Below are 19296 nucleotides of genomic sequence, written 5' to 3'. Positions count from 1 at the left end.
CTGTAAGATCCAGACTAACCTACATACCCTTCAGTGCACCATCTTCCATGTGCCTATCCAAGAGTCACTTAAATGTCCTGAATGTAAATGACTCTACTACCACTGCTGGCAGTGCATTTCACACCCCCCCCCCCACCCCCCTCACTCTCTGTGTAACGAAACTACCCCTGACATCTCCCGTGAACCTTCCTTCAGTCACCTTAAAATTATGCCCCCTTGTGATAGACATTCCTGTCATGGGAAAGAGTCTCGGGATATTCACTCTATCTATGCCTCTCAACATCTTGTACACCCCAACATCCTATACTCCCATGAGAAAAGCCCTAACTCCTTCAACCTTTCATAAGACATGCCCACCAGACTAGGCAGCATCCTGGTAAATCTCCTCTGCATCCACTCGAAAGCTTCCACATCTTTCCTATGATGAGATGACTAGAACTGCTCTAGCAAACCTTCTGCCCGGGATACAGGTGGGATCTTGTACAGGTTCCACCTCCCCCACGAGGTATCCCAGTGAAACCGTTCCTCCTACACCAACCCTTCAGCCATGGGTTCAGCTGCACTTGCTCTCTGTTCCTAGCCTCACTAGCCCATGGCACTGGAAGCAATCCTGATATTGCTACTCTGCTTGTCCTGCCTTCTAGCTTCCAACTAACTCCCTATATTCACTTTTCAGGTCCTCCCCCCTCTTCCTACCTATGTCATTGGTACCGATGTGTACCACAACTTCTGGCTGCTCTCCCTCCCCCTTAAGAATCCTGTAAACTCAATCTGAGACACCCCTGTGGGTCATAGAGACATTGATGAGAAGCCAGCCCCATTTCCACTTGAAAGTTTCTTGCCACCTCTTGAGGCTGTACTTGGAGAGAAAACAGGGTTAATGTTCCGAGTCCCCTGACCTTTCCTCTAAAGCTTCTGAAGCAGGCTCACTGGCCTCAAAACGTTAACTCTGATTCTCTCTGCACAGATGCTACTGGATCTGCTGAGTTTCTCCAGCAATTTCTGTTTCTGTTTATTTCAGAACTCCAGCATTTGCAATTCCCGGTTTCATTTTAATTCATTGCAATTTGTTTCCTTTCACAATTACTAGAGGAGACATTTTCTTCTTGCTGAGGTTCCAATCAGAAATGAGCTCCCTCTTCCTTTACATGGGCTCCCTAAACTCATAGCTTCAACAACCTTGTAAAATGGCTCTCTTTCTGACCTCTCCAGAGCTCTCTACGTTGAGAGTTTTCTCCTCCCTGGCTGCTCAGCCCCTCAGGGATTCTCCCCCAGCCCTGACTGCTGGTCACCTGCTAATCCCAGCACCTCTGCTGTCTTGGGTCTCTTTCCCCTCCCACCAACCTGTTGGTGGCTCCTTCACTTCAGTGACAATAAACTTAATCCTCATTCGAATCCTGTCTCCCTCTGGTGGTTGTGAAATGGAGGCCAGCAAACACCCTTCGGTGATGGTGACCCCGTGTAATTTGCTGGGTATTCAGGTGAGGTCACATGTCTCCCTGAAACACTGCCTTTGAATTCAATGTTCAAACAGAAAGGCCAGATATGCACAAAGTAGAGGAATAAAACATGTTCACTTCTATTTAAGTACCCAGTTCACAAATAATAATAAAACTGTGTCTCAAATGTTTTTGCAATTGAGATCCACCTTGGATTGCTTCACCTACCTGCACATTGTATTTCACACACATTTGGACTTTCTGGATAGTCCGGATCATAACACCACTTGGAATTACTGATTTGAAACATCCCAAACTTTGTTACTTCAATATTGTCATTTACCGACTCCATGGCCTTCCGTGCCGAGGTGTTGTATTGACTCTCATAGAAGGCTACGCACATCCCTGGAATGAAAATGAGCATCAGAGACATGTTGGTCAGAACATGTGGCAAACTCAAATGTGGTTCTCACGAGACCTCACAGACAGTAACGTTTGTCTTTCAGTACCCTGGTAGATATCCTCATTGTGACTGTGTGTCACTTGTCTGAGAGACGTACGAGCACAGAAAATGAATGACAGGAACAAACATCTCTGTCTGAAACCAGGATGATTCGATCAATATTATTTGGAAGAATACATTTGTGAGGACACTGGGCTCTGTGGTTTGTCATAGTCATGTGACAAAGTCAGAAGTCACATGTCAGGTTACAGTCCAGCAGGTTAAAAGGAACAACGCTCTCACAGCTTGTGATTTCAAATAAACCTATTGTGTCATGTGACTTCTGACTTTGTCCACCCCAGCCCAACACTGGCATCTCCTCATCATAGTCACACGACTCTCTGCTGTCAGTGCTGTTGTTTCAGAAGGAGAAGCCATTAAAACCTGCCCAGGGAGCAACTGTCACCGATTGTCTCCTGTTCCCCTGCACCCCAGCCCAACCCCATCCCCCATCACAGCCATGACCACCACAGGCTTCTCTGTGGACAGGCAGCACGCCAGAGACAATGAGGGGAACAATACTCAGAAAGAATCCTTCTGGATCCCCTCAGCTGATCAAAACCAATCCAGGAGATCACAGGGACCATCTGTGATCTATAATGATAATACCCTTCTGCAGAAGGTGGTCTCTGGCCCAGTCAGGAACCAACCAGCTCCTTGTTGGAACTGAACAGTCAGTAGCCAGTGCACCAGCTAACAATATAACCCAGAGGTTCATGAAAAATAACCATCCAACATCCAGTCTATTCCTGCCATTGCAGAGTTTAAACTCAAGAGCAATTTACTCAGTCCAGGCCAACTCAGACCGTCCCTGTCCCCACCAACCAGACACTCACCCACTGACTGACAGAACTACAGGAGAATACAACTGTCCCAACCTGTCAGGGCATTCAGCACGGCTTCAATAGAACAGAGAGGATGTTACTCACAGTCGGCCACACTGTACTAGATTAATTTAGTCAGTGTAGAATTCATTTTGGCCACAAAAATGGGAAGGCACATTACTACCTGCATTGTAGCAGTTTAGGAAAAGGTGAGGTACAGTGAGACAGGAGTGTCATGGTGGAACAGTTGCTGAAGGTTGGTATGTGGGTGCAGTGAGGATAGATCATGGCATGCTGGCCTCCATAGCGAGAGGGTTTGAGTATCGGAGTAAGGAGGTCTTGCTGCAGTTACACAGGGCCTTGGTGAGTATTGTGTGTAGTTTTGGTTCCCTAGTCTGAGGAAGGGCATTCTAGCCATTAAGGGAGTCCAGCGAAGGTTCGCCAGACCGATTCCCGGGATGGCAGGCCTGACGTGTGAGGAAAGACTGGCTTGACTGGGAAGAATGAGGGAAGGACCACATGGAAACATACAAAACCTTGTTGGGACTGGAAGGCTAATTGTGGGAAGAATGTTCCCGATGTTGGGGAGGTCCAGAACTAGGAGGTCACAGTCAAAGAATAAGGGGTGAGCCAGTCAGGATTTAGATCAGGAGGAATTTCTTCAGTCAGGGAAGTTGCTGGGGCCAGTTCATTAGATATATTCAAGAGAGAGCTAGACATGGCCCTTGTGGCTAAAGGGATGAAGAGGTATGCAGAGAAAGCGGGAATGGAATACTGAGATTACATGATCAGCCGTGATCACATTGAATGGCGGTGCAGGCTTGAAGGGCTGAATGGCCCACTCCTGCTCCTATTTTCTGTGTTTCTGTGTTTGTAATGACAGCAAATTCACATCATATAAGGATTCTGGCGCTGGAGAGTGGCCAGGGCACTGACAACAATCAGTATCTTCATCCTGTCAGTGAGAGATGTGTCTGTGTCTGCGCCTGGTAACAGCTGCCCCTTTATACAGAATCACACCTGTGGTTATCTGCTCCACAAAGTGAATTAAACTTGAAGCTGGGAAATAAATAAAGATACACTACGTTTACCAGATTAGTACCGGGATGCTGAAAGGCAGACTATGATACAATACAAGGGGAGGGCACAGAGTCTGCCGGGAGTGACTTCACTCCTTCATTTCTGACAGTGATTTGGGAATGATGAACTTCAGCAGTGCTGAGAAACGATGCATTCTGTTACAACTTTCCATCCCTCACTCGAACACACCAAAAAGGAATTAGGCAGCAGGCCACTCAGTCCTTCACCGCTCAAAAAGTTCATAGTTCATCTGACTTTAACCTCAACTCTACATTCCTAAATGCTCCTGATAATCTTTCATCGCCTTGGGAACCAAACATCTCCTGAACTCTGTCATAATGATTTAGAGATTCCACATCCACTGCCTCCAGAGGAAGGGAATTCCAAAGACTCAAAACACTCTGAGGGAAAAAAAAATATGTTTCCACATCTCTGTTTTAAAGTGGCACCTCTTTATGTTTAAACTTTGTGACCCCTTGTTCTAGATTCTCCCACAAGAGGAATCCTCCTTTCAACACCCACCCAGTCAGGTTCCCCCAGGCTCTTACAGGATTCAGTTCAGTCACCTCTCACTCTCTCTCACTCTGGAGGATGATGGTCCAGCCTGTGTAGCCTATCCTCATAAAGCAATCAGGCTCATTCCAGGGATTTGTCCAGTAAACCTTCTCTGAACTGCTTCCAACTCATGAACGTCCCTCAGTAAGTACGCTGACCTGTACTGTGCACAGTAAGTAATCTGGATGGGGTCTCATCAATACCCCGTGTAACTGAACCATAACCTTCCTGCGCTCACTTTTAATTCCCCTCTCAATAACCTGGAACATTGTTAACTTTCCTGATTACTTGCTGTACCCGCATCTTCCTGTGATTCATGCACTAGGATATCCACATCTCTCTGCCTCTCAGTGCTCTGCAACCTCTCGCCAATCAGATCATCTGCTTCTTTTTTATTCTGTCTGTCAAAGGGACAATTGTACATTTTCCCACATTATACTCCATTTGGCATATCCCGGCAGAGCAATGGGAACCTCGGTTACAAGTTTCACTGGAACATCTGTCCCTCTGACTGTGCAGCAGTCCCTCAGTCCTGCACCGAGTCCACCCACCTGGATTATGGGCCCAAGCCGGGGGTGTGTGTGTGAATTGAGCTGGAACTGTAAGTGCCTCCCCCTGATCTGGTTGCACTTGACCCTGGTCGGTCCATTCCACAAGGACACCTTTCCAGATACACAGAGTGGGAGAGACAGCTACCCACCTCACAGGGATGGAGGTGGAGCACTCTTCACTCATGGCACTGTATTCTGATCATGCAAAGGAATTACACTGTGAGATGTGGGTTTCTTTAAGCGACCTTCTGAAGCTGCATTGATTCATAGATTTCCTTTCCTAAGCTGCTGCCCAATTACACATCGGAATAATTGTACAGACTTACTGTGTGTTAGAAGGAAGCGGGCTGGGTGAACAGGCTGTCCCTCAGACTCCACTGGCAAGTAGAGGCAGATATTCCCACCTTAAATCCAGTGGGCGGAGTGAGATCACTGTCTTTTCTAATCCCATCCACCCCTCCATAACTGAAAACAACATGTTCCTCTCTCACTGCCAACAGGAGCTAATGTGGCACTTCCACTGACTGAACTCTGGTTTTGGCAACTCTCCCCCTCCTGGAAGCTGGGGCTGAGAGACAGAAGGAGGGACGGTGGGTTGGGGTGTGATGAGGCTGGGTGGGTTAATGAGCTAGAGACATACTCAACAGGACTTAGTGTCCAACAGTTCTTCAAAGCACAGGGTGGGACATGGCGTTCGTGCCCAATGTGGTCAACACCTTATCATTAACCCAATGTCCTGCTCTGGATAGAACATCGTGTCCTTGCGCTAACATCTTGCTGTTTAAACAGTAGAGCACCACAAAATATTACTAACCAGTGAGGTCAGAAATAAGAAAGGTAGATGTGCTGTACTTCTTACTGGGTGGTCATCCTCACACAGAAACATGGACCCTCTGGCCTATTGAAGGGCATCAGGTTCTGATAAATCTATAAAGAGCCAACCACTTAACCTGTTGCCGAGTTCTGGAGTTCAAAGTTCATATCCTGCCTCACCTCCAACAATCAGAGTGTCATAGAGTCACACAGCACAGAAACAGGCCCTTCGGTCCAACCAGTCCATACTGACCATCCTCCCAAACTAAATTAGTCCCACCTGCCTGCTCCTGACCCATATCCCTCTGAATCTTTCCTATCCATGTACTTATTAAAGTGCCTTAATCATGTGGAAGATCATTTGAAATATATCTTTTGTAGGGTTTCTGGTTTGTGATTAGTAACTTGCTGAGTCTGAGATGGTTCGAATTACCACCAGAAGCCTGGTTCTGACACAGGAAAGTGAAATAACAGGCGGCAGGAGACAGTGTTTCAGGGCAAAAGAATCTCCACATTTATTACATACAAAAAGGTAAGTATAACACAAGAAATAAAAGCCAAATGCATTTGAACAGTGAAATTGACACAGTTATACAGAGAACGTAATTACAAATGTGAACAAATTAAACAGAGGTTAAAACACTATTAGAGGTGAAACAGCAGTTTTAATCATGAACACTTTAATCAGTTTCCTAACCTTGGGATTCCTGCGCTGTCACCAACCCCCCCTTCCCCCTCCCTGCTGGTTAGGTTGGAAACTTTGGGGTCTCAGGAGTTTACACTCACCACTGAGGAGAATTCATGATTTTGAAGTACAGTTGGCTGTTCCTGTTTGCCAAACCCAGTGCCTCGATGAAAACCTCAGATGGTGTAGGCCTGGGTTGAGTCCGCTGAAGGAGTAGGACCTGTATTGGATTTCTTGGGAGAGTACATGGTTTTCCTGACTTCCTGGTGGTTTTTGCGAGCTGGGTTCCACCTCACGCTGTGCCTGGAGCCTTGCGCTGTCGGATGGGTCGGTGGTTTTCGAAGGTTGTCAGTTCTCAGGTCTGCTGGTTGTGGTTGGTTGCCGTTGGTTCCCCTGGCACAGAACAGGCCTGTGTTGGCAGGATTCAGGATTGCCATCAGGATCCCTCTTCCAGCGATGGCTGTGGGAATCACTGTCAGGGCCATAGCTATCTGGGATCCTTCTCCCGGTGCTAGTATTTTATGTCTATCTTCATGTTTGAACACACCAAAAACATCTGAACTTTATTCAGAAAACAAAGGGCCAACAGGATTGGGGATTTCAAAGGAAGGTATCCCATAGAAATGTAGAGGAGAGTAAGGAGGCAGCCTCTGGTCTTGGGAGCATGCGTCCTTGTGTCTTAAAGGAAGGGACATGTCTGGTTTATTTGGAACACTTTGCTGCTGGTAACCATTGTGCCACGTTGATTCTGTTTGGGTGTCTCTAGGACCCCACAGACTCTTTGCCGAGTGTACAATATTAATTTGCCCAGCTCTGTCAGTGATTATCAGGGAAAGGAATACACAGTGTGAGCCGGCAGTCAGTGATGCAGGTCACAAGGTGATTGGAACACAACAAAGGTAAGAATTAAACTTTGACCGTTTTAACATGAACAACTTTATCAGGATCGAGACAACTTTCAGAAACTTAAAAACTTCTTGAACACTCGTAGCTTTGGCCGGTTTGTTAAATTCATTTTTTAAAATTGCAACAATAAACTTTATTCATAAAACTATCTTTATAAACATACATAGTCACAAATGCGGTTTTGTTCTGTACACTAGCATATGAAGAAACAAACATTGGGATTTGACTCCATCCAACAAACAAACCAAAGACATCTCTTCCTTGTTACAAGACTGTATTTACATACATTTGAGGTACTGGGAGGGTCTGATAACTGAATGGAGCCACATTTACCTCCAGCAGAAAAACCTCAGACTGTAGTCTTTCCCCAAAGCACCTTGGCAGCAACTGGCCCAGGCTTTACTTGAGGAGGGCTGTTGTCAGCTGCAAAGGGACTTAGATATGACGCAGAGCTGGGCTGAGGAGTGGCAGATGGAGTTCAACCCTGTCAAGTCTGAGGTTGTCCATTTTGGAAGGACAAATAAGAATGTGGAATACAGGGTTAACGGTAGGGTTCTTAGTAAGGTGGAGGAGCAGAGGGATCTTGGGGTCTGTGTTCATAGATCTTTGAAAGTTGCCACTCAGGTGGATAGAGCTTGTAAGAAGGCCTATGGTGTATTAGTGTTCATTAGCAGAGGGATTGAATTCAAGAGTTGTGAGGCGATGTTGCAGCTGTACTGGACCTTGGTCAGGCCACATTTGGAGTACTGTGTGCAGTTCGGGTCGCCTCACTTTAGGAAAGATGTGGAAGCTTTGGAGAGGGTGCAGAGGAGATTTACCAGGATGTTGCCTGGAATGGAGAATAGGTCTTATGAGAATTGAGAGTGCTAGGCCTTTTCTCATTGGAATGGCGAAGAATGAGGGGTGACTTGATAGAGGTTTATAAGATGATCAGGGAAATGGATAGAGTAGACAGTCAGAGACTTTTTCCCTGGGTACAATAGAGTGTTACAAGGGGACATAAATTTAAGGTGAAGGGTGGAAGGTATAGGGGAGATGTCAGGGGTAGGTTCTTTACCCAGAGAGTGGTGAGGGCATGGAATGCACTGCCTGTGGGAGTGGCAGAGTCAGAATCATTGGTGACTTGTAAGCGGCAATTGGATAGGTACATGGATAGGTGCGTAAACTATGTTTGGCACAACATTGTGGGCCGAAGGGCCTGTTCTGTGCTGTATTGTTCTATGTTCTATGTTCTTACTATGTCCCTCAAATGTGTAGTCTTGTGCCTTGGAATATGCCAATCTGTAACACTCAGTCAAGGTCAATTCCTTGTTCTGAAGACAAACAAGTTTCGGGCAGACCAAAGAGAGTTTCACCGAGCGGACGATCTTCAGATGCAGTCGATATTTATCTCAGAGTGTGTCCCGGAGGAACATCCCTGAGAGCACAGAGCCGTGTGCCCCGGGGGAACAGCCCGGAGAGCACAGAGCCGTGTATCCCGGGGAAACAGCCCAGAGAGCACAGAGCCGTGTGTCCCGGGGGAACAGCCCGGGGAGCACAGAGCCGTGTGTCCCGAGGGAACAGCCCGGAGAGCACAGAGCCGTGTGTCCTGAGGGAACAGCCCGGAGAGCACAGAGCCGTGTATCCCGGGGGAACAGCCCGGAGAGCACAGAGCCGTGTGTCCCGGGGGAACAGCCCGGGGAGCACAGAGCCGTGTGTCCCGAGGGAACAGCCCGGAGAGCACAGAGCCGTGTGTCCCGAGGGAACAGCCCGGAGAGCACAGAGCCGTGTGTCCCGGGGGAACAGCCCGGAGACCACAGAGCCGTGTGTCCCGGGGGAACATCCCGGAGACCACAGAGCCGTGTGTCCCGAGGGAACAGCCCGGAGAGCACGGAGCCGTGTGTCCCTGGAGAACAGCCTGGAGAGCACACAGCCGTGTGTCCCAAGGGAACAACCCGGAGAGCACAGAGCCGTGTGTCCCGGGGGAACAGCCCGGAGAGCACAGAGCCGTGTATCCCGGGGGAACAGCCCAGAGAGCACAGAGCCGTGTGTCCCTGGAGAACAGCCTGGAGACCACAGAGCCGTGTGTCCCGAGGGAACAGCCCGGAGAGCACAGAGCCGTGTGTCCCTGGAGAACAGCCTGGAGAGCACACAGCCGTGTGTCCCAAGGGAACAACCCGGAGAGCACAGAGCCGTGTGTCCCGGGGGAACAGCCCGGGGAGCACAGAGCCGTGTGTCCCGGGGGAACAGCCCGGGGAGCACAGAGCCGTGTGTCCCGGGGGAACAGCCTGGAGAGCACAGAGCCGTGTGTCCCGGGGGAACAGCCCGGGGAGCACAGAGCCGTGTGTCCCGAGGGAACAGCCCGGGGAGCACAGAGCCGTGTGTCCCGAGGGAACAGCCCGGGGAGCACAGAGCCGTGTGTCCCGAGGGAACAGCCCGGGGAGCACAGAGCCGTGTGTCCCGGGGGACAGCCCGGGGAGCACAGAGCCGTGTGTCCCGAGGGAACATCCCGGAGAGCACAGAGCCGTGTGTCCCGAGGGAACATCTCAGAGAGCACAGAGCCGTGTGTCCCGGGGGAACAGCCCGGAGAGCACGGAGCCGTGTGTCCCGGGGGAACAGCCCGGAGAGCACAGAGCCGTGTGTCCCGCGGGAACATCCCGGAGAGCACAGAGCCGTGTGTCCCGAGGGAACATCTCGGAGACCACAGAGCCGTGTGTCCCGGGGGAACAGCCCAGAGAGCACAGAGCTGTGTGTCCCGAGGGAACATCTCAGAGACCACAGAGCCGTGTGTCCCGGGGGAACAGCCTTCCTTTGCAAAGGCACATTCCAGAAGGAGGTGTGTGACAGTCTCTATGCTCCACTCCTCCCCCCACCCCACCCCACACCCCACACCCCCCCACCCCCCCACCCCCCCCCACCCCCCCACACCCCACACCGACACTCCATGGCATTGTGCACTAGTGCCGAGAGTCTGGCCAGACAGGAAGGATGTGCTGGACAATGTTCTTCTTGCTCCTAGTTAAGCAGTGTCTTGGTGCTTGTTGGAAATGTCTGATGATCCTGACAAATGACTGACAATCTGATCAGGGAACCACCAATAGGATCCCCCTTCTCCTTTTCCCTCGAGAACACTTTGTGCTGACCACTTCCTGATGGGCCTGTGGTTAAAGGTGTTCCTTATGCAAATTTCTCTACAAAAGATGGGTGAGATGGAACAGTCCAACAACTTGGAGCGTTCTGCAGCAACAAGACTAGTCCTATCCTTCGCAGCCCTGGGGACAGCTAGAGCCTCAGTACATAGTGACACTCAGTGTTTGTGTACCAAGTGTCTACATGCAGCTTGATGCAGCCACACACAAAGGTGGCCATGAGGATAAAGGTGGTATTGGGTCCATTACTCCCCTCCTCTTATCCAGAGTTTTACCCATGGTGTCCATGCAGACACAATTCAACTTAGACCTCTGGAAGAAGTGGAAGATGGCTCAGGTGATTGCAACAGTGCAGGTTTGGGGAATGGGCCAGACATGAGCCACATTCAACAACACAGAGTGCCTCCCAGCATCCATTCGCTGGTCTCTAGTTAGAGCGGAGAATGAGATTTCCTGTCAGCCCTGCCAGGTTCTCATGCCTTCCTGGCTATCCCCATGTTTTCCAAAGACCTAACCAATCAGAACATCGAGTTAATTGGTTTTATCAACTTGAAGTGTGGCTTGCTCAATGCGAGCCCTTTGATGTGTCTGCTTTGGGGCCTGAAGGTCTGGTTTTTGACTGAGAATATGCGGTTTTCCCGAGTCCCGTCTGTCCTGTGTATCGAGTGGTGATCTGTTTGTTAGGAAGTGTGGAAGTGCCCTTTTACACTTGCTGGTGTCTTCTGGAGCCTCTCTGTTTTTATTTTAATGATCTAAGCTTGCTTCTTGTAGGGGGCCATCTCCAGACAGACTTGTCTCTGTGTGTCTGCTTGCCTTGGCTGAGGTATTTCCAGCATGCCTTGGTTCTTGGCCAGTTATTGAGCCCTGTTTATTTTAGTTGCTGTGCTTGTAATTCTGACTTTCCTTTCTAATGTTTTTATTTTGCTTGAGCAGTCAGAGGCTGCTATAGTTTTGCAGCTAACATGTGTAATTAATGGCACTGTAGCTTCGTATTGGTAGTCATCTTCCAACAAGCTGTCAATGATTGGAGGAGCTGGTGTTGGACTGGGGTGGGCAAAGTTAAAAATCACACAACACCAGGTTATAGTCCCACAGGTTTAAGTAGAAACACTAGCTTTTGGAGCGACGCTCCTTTATCAGATAGCTATGAAACAGGACATTAAGACACAAAATTTATAGCAAAAATCTCAATGTCCTGCCACTGATGTGATATATTGAACAAACCGAGATTGCTGTAAACTCTTTCACCTTTGAGAATAGGTTGCTGGTTTTGGCTTATCAGCAATCTAGGTTTGTTCAATATCTCAGGGGCAGCACAGTGGCTCAGTGGTTAGCACTGCTGCTTCACAGCACCAGGGATTGCAGCTCAGGGGACTGTCTGTGTGGAGTTTGCACATTCTCCCCATATCTGCATGGGTTTACTTCGGGTGCTCTGGTTTCCTCCCACAGTCCAAAGATGTGCAGGTCATGTGGACTGGCTGTACTAAATGCCCATAGTGTTCAGAAATGTGTACGTTAAGTGCATTAGTAAAAGATAAATATAGAGTAGAGAAATGGGCCTGGGTGGAGGGGCGGTGTGGACTTGTTGGGCTGAAGGGCCTGTTTCCATACTGTAGGGAATCTATCATATCATTTCAGTTTGTGTTTTGCTATAAATTCTGTGTCTTATGATCCTGTTCCAGGGCTACCTGTGTAATAGCTGACCATGTAATAAGAAGGCCCGCTGTGTGGGCGCATGCGGTAAGGATGTGGGAGAATACACAAACGGCTATTCATCCTCCCAGGCTGACCGTTATCCACTGCTTTGACTGCCCAACTATTCTTCGCTCTCTTTGCACTCTATCTCCATGTATTGTTTACTCCTTCTCCTCCGTCCCATGATGTTATAACCTCTATAAGGTCACCCCTCAACTTCCTATGCTCCAGTGATAAAAGTCCCAGCCTTAGGTTAGTACAGTGGCTCGGTGGTTAGCACTGCTGCCACATAGCACCAGGGACGCGGGTTCGATTCCATCCAGGGGCAACTGTCTGTGTGGTATTTGTACATTCTCCCTGTGTCTGTGTGGGTTCCCTCCCAAAGTCCAAAGATGTGGATTGGCTGCAGGATGTGCTGACTAGGTGGGTTAGCCATGGGAAATGCAGCGGAACAGGGATAAGAAGTCTGGGTGGGATGCTCTTTGGAGGGTCAGTGAGTATTTGATGGGCTGAATGGCCCATTTCCACACTGTCGGGATTCAATGATATGTTGTCAGACAGCAAAGGGCAGTATTCCAACCAGAAAATTCGGATTTAAACAGAAAGGTTAAATCCATCAAGATTTCCAATCAGGAGAAGATAGTTTACCTCGCAAATTATCAAAACCGAACTGAGACAGAGAACAGAAACGCTGAGAACCTGCAGGGGAAAGTTCAGGAGTCAGAAATCGAGAGACAGCAATTGGAAAGGAAATGTGAAGATTTCCAGGCAGCAGTTTTGATGGTGCATGAAACGCAGTTTGAGGGACATATGCAGAATACTCATCATCCGAAACGCCATCAAGAACTTGATGCCTCAAAGTCACAGCTTTCCAGCCACAGAATGTTCCTCTGTGCTTTGGAACCCAAACAGAAATTAGGGGAAAAATGTGGGAATTCTGACGAGGGATTGGTGGAGGATGAAATCTCATGAATTTCAGTTCAGGGCAAGGAATATAGTTAAAATCCCAACCTCGGCACCTCTCTGCCATGCTCGGGTTCCCTGTACCTGTCGAGAGCAGGATCTGGCACAAGCCCAAGGTTAAGACAAAAAATATTGTATTCAGTTCTGGTCACTCAGTTGTAGGAAGGACATTATCAAACTGGAGAGGGTTCAGAAGAGATTTACCAGGATGTTGCTGGGTATGTAAAGTTTGAGTTACAAAGAAAGGCTGGATACAGAACGTTTAACATTACAGCGCAGTACAGGCCCTTCGGCCCTCGATGTTGCACCGCCCTGTCATACTAATCTGAAGCCCATCCCACCTACACTGTTCCATGTACGTCCATATGCTTGTCCAATGACGACTTAAATGCACTTAAACTTGGCGAATCTACTCCCGTTGCAGGCAAAGCATTCCATACCCTTACTACTCTCTGAGTAAAGAAACTACCTCTGACATCTGTCTTATACCTATCTCCCCTCACTTTAAAGTTGTGTCCCCTCGTGTTTGCTGTTCCCATACTTGGAAAAAGGCTCTCCCTGTCCACCCTATCTAACCCTCTGATTATCTTGTAGGTCTTTATTAAGTCACCTCTCAACCTTCTTCTCTCTAACGAGAACAGTCTCAAGGCCCTCAGCCTTTCCTTGTAAGACATTCCTTCCATACCAGGCAACATCCTAGTAAATCTCCTCTGCATCCTTTCCAAAGCTTCCACATCCTTCTTATAATGCGGTGACTAGAACTGTACACAATACTCCAAGTGTGGAGCTTTGTACAACTGCAGCATAACCTCCTGGTTCCAGAACTCAATCCTTCAATTAATAAAGGCCAAAACACTGTATGCCTTCTTAACAACCCTGTCAATCTGGGTGGCAACTTTCAGGGATCTGTGTAATGGACACCGAGAACTCTCTACTCATCTGCACTCCCAAGAATCTTACCATTAGCCCAGTACTTTATATTTTAATTACTCCGTCCAAAGTGTATCACCTCACACTTGTCCACATTAAACTCCATTTGCCACTTCTCAGCCCGGCTCTGCATCCTATCTATGTCTCTCTACAACCTACTACATCCTTCGTCACTATCCACAACTCCACTGACCTTAGTGTCGTCAGCAAATTTACTAACCCACCCTTCTAAGCCCTCATCCAGGTCATTTAGAAAAATGACGAACAGCAGTGGACTCAACACCGACCCTTGCGGTATGTCGCTTGTAACTGGATACCAAGATAAAAATGTTCCATCAACTACGACCCTCTGTTTTCTTTCAGCAAGCCAATTCCTGATTCAAACTGCTATGTCTCCCACAATCCCATTCCTCCACATTTGGTATAACAGCCTACTGTGGGGAACCTTATCGAATGCCTTGCTGAAATCCATATACACCACATCAACTGGTTTACTCTCATCTACCTGTTTGGTCACTTTGTCAAAAAACTCAATGAGATTCGTTAGGCACGGCCTACCCTTCACAAAACCATGCCAACTGTCCCTGATCAGATTATTCTTTTCTAGATCAGTATAAATCCTATCTCTTACAATCTTTTCCAACACTTTACCAACAACTGAAGTGAGACTCACTGGTCTGTAATTACCAGGGTTGTCTCTACTACCCTTTTTGAACAAGGGAACCACATTTGCTATCCTCCAGTCTTCTGGCACTATTCCTGTAGACAACGATGATTTGAAGATCAATGCCAAAGGCTCGGCAATCTCTTCCCTTGCTTCCCAGAGGATCCTGGGATAAATCCCATCTGGCCTAGGGGACTTATCTATTTTCAAACTCTGCAGTATTTCTAATACCTCTTCCTTGTGAACCTCAATCTCTTCTAGTCTAGACACAAGTATCTCTGTCTTCCTCGCCAACATTTTCATTTTCTATAGTGAACACTGTCGAAAAATATTTATTTAGTGCTTCCCCTATCTCTTCTGACTCCACACACAACTTCCCACTATTATCCTTGATTGGCCCTAATTTAACTCTCATCATTCTTTTATTCCTGACATACTTATGGAAAGCCTTAGGTTTAACCCTGATCCTATCCGCCAACAACTTCTCATGTCTCCTCCTGGCTTTTCTGAGCTCTCTTTTTAGGTCTTTCCTGACTTCCTTGTAACCCTCAAGTGGCCTAACTGGGTTTCCACATTTTGTCCTAACATAAGCCGCCTTCTTCTTCTTGACCAGGGATTCCACTTCCTTAGTCAACCACGGCTCACGCGTTCTATATCTTCCTCCCTGCCTGACAGGTACATACTTATCTGGGACACACAGGAGCTTTTCCTTGATTAAACTCCACAATGTGGTCATCCCCTGCAGTTTCCTTCCACATTCTACGCTTCCTAAATCTTTCCTAATTGCATTGTAATTTCCCTTCCCCCAGCTGTAACTCTTGCTCGGTGGAGTACACCTATCCCTTTCCATCACTGAAGTAAACCTGACAGAATTGTGATCGCTGTCTCCAAAGTGCTCACCTACTTCCAAATCTAACACCTGACCAGGCTCGTTACCCAGTACTAAATCTAAAGTGGCTTCGCCCCTTGTCGGCCTGTCTACATACTGTGTCAGGAAGCCCTCCTGCACACACTGGACAAAAACTGACCCATCTATAGTACTCGTACTGTAATGATCCCAATCAATATTTGGATAGTTGAAATCCCCAATGACAACTGCCCTGCCTCTCTCACTCCTATCGAGAATCATCTTTGCTATCCTTTCCTCTACATCTCTGAGACTATTCAGAGGCCTATAGCAAACTCCCAGCATGGTGACTTCTCCTTTCCTGTTTCTAACCTCAGCCCAGACTACCTCAGTTAACGAGTCCCCAAACATCCTTTCTACAACTGTAATATTGTCCCTGATCAATAATGCCACACCTCCCCCTCTTTTACCATCTTCTCTGTTCTTACTGAAACATCTGAATCCCGGAACCTGCAACAGCCATTCCTGTCCCTGCTCTATCCATGTCTCCGTAATGGCCACAACATTGAAGTCCCAGGTACCAACCCACGCTGCCAGTTCACCCACTTTATTTCGGATGCTCCTCACATTGAAGTACACACACTTAAATCCAGATTCTCGCTTGCCAGTGTCAGATACTTGATTTGGGAACTCCCTACTCTCATCCTCTTCTGTACCTGTCCTACAATTTTGGTTCCCATCCCCCTGCTGTATTAGTTTAAATCCACCTTAATAGCTTTAGTGAATTTCCCCCCCAGGATATTGGTACCCCTCTGGTTTAGATGAAGACCATCCTGCTTGTAGAGTTCCCACCTACCCCAGCAAGAGCTCCAATTATCTAAAAACCCAAAACCCTCCCTCCTGCACCATCCCTGTAGCCACGTGTTCAACTCCTTTCTCTCCCTATTCCCCACCTCACTAGCACGTGGCACGGGCAGCAAACCAGAGACAACAACTCTGTTTGTCCGAGCTCTAAGTTCCCTGAATTTCTGCCTCAAATCCTCATCTCTCTTCCGACCTATATCATTGGTGCCAATGTGGACCAAGACTTGGGGCTGCTCTCCCTCCCCCCGAAGGATCCCAAAAACATATTCAGAGACATCACAGACCCTGGCACCCGGGAGGCAACACACCAACCGTGAGTCTCTCTTGTCCCCACAGGATAGGCTGGGACTTTTTTCAGTGGAGCATGGGAGGGTGACAAACAACCTGATAGAAGTTTATAAAATAATGGGGCATAGATAGAGTTAATGGTAGTTGCCTTTTCCCAAGGATGAAGGATTTGAAAACTTGGGGGAACCCATTTTTAAGGTGAGTGAAGAGAGATTTAAAAAAGACATGAGGGTCAAATGCTTTACACAGAAGGTGGTTTGCATGTGGAATGACTTTCCTGAGAAAGTGGTGGATGTGGGTAAAGTTACAATGTTTAAACATATTATTTGGACAGGTATATGAATGGGAAAGGTTTGGAGGGATATGGGCCAGGAGCAGGCCGGTGGGACTAGTTTAGTTTGGGATAATGGTCGGCATGGACTGGTTGGATCAAAGGGTCTGTTTCCATGCTGTATGAATCTACAAATGAGAATACTGGAAATTGACCAATAATTGGGCATTATCCAGGTGTTTTGAAAAGCTCCACGTGTTTCTTATCACCTTTCCCTGTTATTCACAAGTGTGGGAAAAGATCTGCTAACCCACGAGAAGCCCACAAAAGCAAACTTGGCCAAACTATACCAGAACACCCAGAATGCCCAAACAGGCCCATGAGCCAAATCAGACAGGATGCAGACAAGAGAATACACTTTAAGCTCCCACTAACAATGACAGAACACCACAGACATCTCAAAGCCCCAAGGGCAGTTTTACAACCCAGCAATACCAAAGCCACACAAAGAGCAGGTCAGACAGAGAGACATCAGCAAGGACATGCTCCCAGGACAAGACAATGGAAGCGCCTCACCACTTCAGAGGAGACATTATCACTTACCTGTGAAGAGGAATGGAACTATCGATACTGTCAGGGCGTTGCATTGTGTGAAGGAACAGGACATTCCTCTGATAACTGTTTTTCAATGAGCATCCTTGTAACTAACTTACCCCATTTCCAGATACATTGGAGTTTCCCATTTCTTAATCAGTCTCATTGTGCAGCATTATTATAAAACTGGTCTCACCCTCAGCTCTAGGAAGAGAAACCTGACCTATCTGTACAGACGTCAGTTCTGTGTCAGCTGGTCTGTTTGTCTTCCAGCAATATCTCTTGCAATAAACTGTTTGCCAATTTCACTTTGAGTTGTGTTTTGTGATCTCTAATCTACTGTGCAAATTTCTCCGACAGCAGGTCATCTTGGTATATAGTAACCTGAATCAAGAGTGCAGTGCCGGAAAAGCACAGCAGGACAGGCAGTATCCGAGGAGCAGGAAGACCAATGCTTCGGGCAAAAGCTGCTCATCAGGAATGCTGTATGACCTGCTGTGCTTATCCAGCGCTGCACTCTTGACTCTGATCTCCAGCTTCTGCGGTCTTCACTTTCACTGTATAGTAACCCGAGATAGACCTTTCTCCATCGTCCGCTGAAAATATCCCAAATGGGGTATATTGGTACAAACCATTATGGGTATTAACTGTAGCATTCTTCTGAGAATTCTTGTCTAAATATAATTGCAAGTAAGTGTAGCTCATGTCCAGCTTTGTGAAGGACACCCCTCCCCCTTGCTGCCAGCTTTGTGTCTCGGGAGATTTAACATTTCCTTTTAAATCTGAATTTTCCAGTTGGAAACCTACCCTTTGCTGTCTGACAACTCATCATTGGCACTGGGGGGGGGGTGGGGGGGGGGGTGGGGGGGTCTTGCAGAATCATGGGACTGCTTCCTGGTTAACATGCAAGGATGATGGGGAGGTGCTGGTATTGGACTGGGGTGTACAAATTTTAAAATCTCAAGTTATCGTCCGACAGGTTTATTTGGAAGTACTAGCTTTCAGAGCGCTGCTCCTTCATTAGGTTGCAGGGAGGCCTCGGTCCCTTTGATAGTTCCTGGACCCTCCTGAAAAATCTTCAGGGTATTTCATTTGAACTTTATACAGACATCCATTTTCTAACTGAGAAATGTTCAGCCAATCTTGGTGAGTCCTGCAAAGTCACCCCAGCAAGTTTGGGCCCTGAGCCTTTTACTACAATTCCTGGGAGCTGTACCAGCTGCTTCTCATAACAGCCTGGAATCTAAATTGTAACCTTAATCTGTAAAGGTTCCCTGGGATGGGCTCTTAGCCTAGCCATGGATTTGCGTAAATGTGAGGGTTGGAGTCCAGAGTGAAGTTTTTTAAAGACGGCGTCTGCGATCACTGAAATGGCCGCGCTGCTATCGATCTCCACTGGAACTGGATGACCATTTAACAAGACGGTTATTCTGATTCGTTCTGACTTGATGTTGCTGAGTAATTTAACTGTTATAAACCAAATGTTGGTGGACTTTCCTTGGTATGAACTCTCATGGATAGCCTCCTGGAAACCGGCCGATGATATATCGTACGCAATAGGTTTCTTTAGCTCTCAGGTTGTCATCATGGCGTCAAAAAGCTTTATCGATCATTTAGAAGGAATTGGCCACATTGTGGAAGTCAGTGGGTTTGTGATGGATATTGGTGGCCAGTCTATCCCCCAAAATGAAAACAGA

The sequence above is a fragment of the Hemiscyllium ocellatum genome, chromosome 12 (genome assembly GCF_020745735.1).
Source record: "Hemiscyllium ocellatum isolate sHemOce1 chromosome 12, sHemOce1.pat.X.cur, whole genome shotgun sequence".
Taxonomy (NCBI): domain Eukaryota; kingdom Metazoa; phylum Chordata; class Chondrichthyes; order Orectolobiformes; family Hemiscylliidae; genus Hemiscyllium; species Hemiscyllium ocellatum.
Note: the sequence above shows the minus strand (reverse complement) of the source record.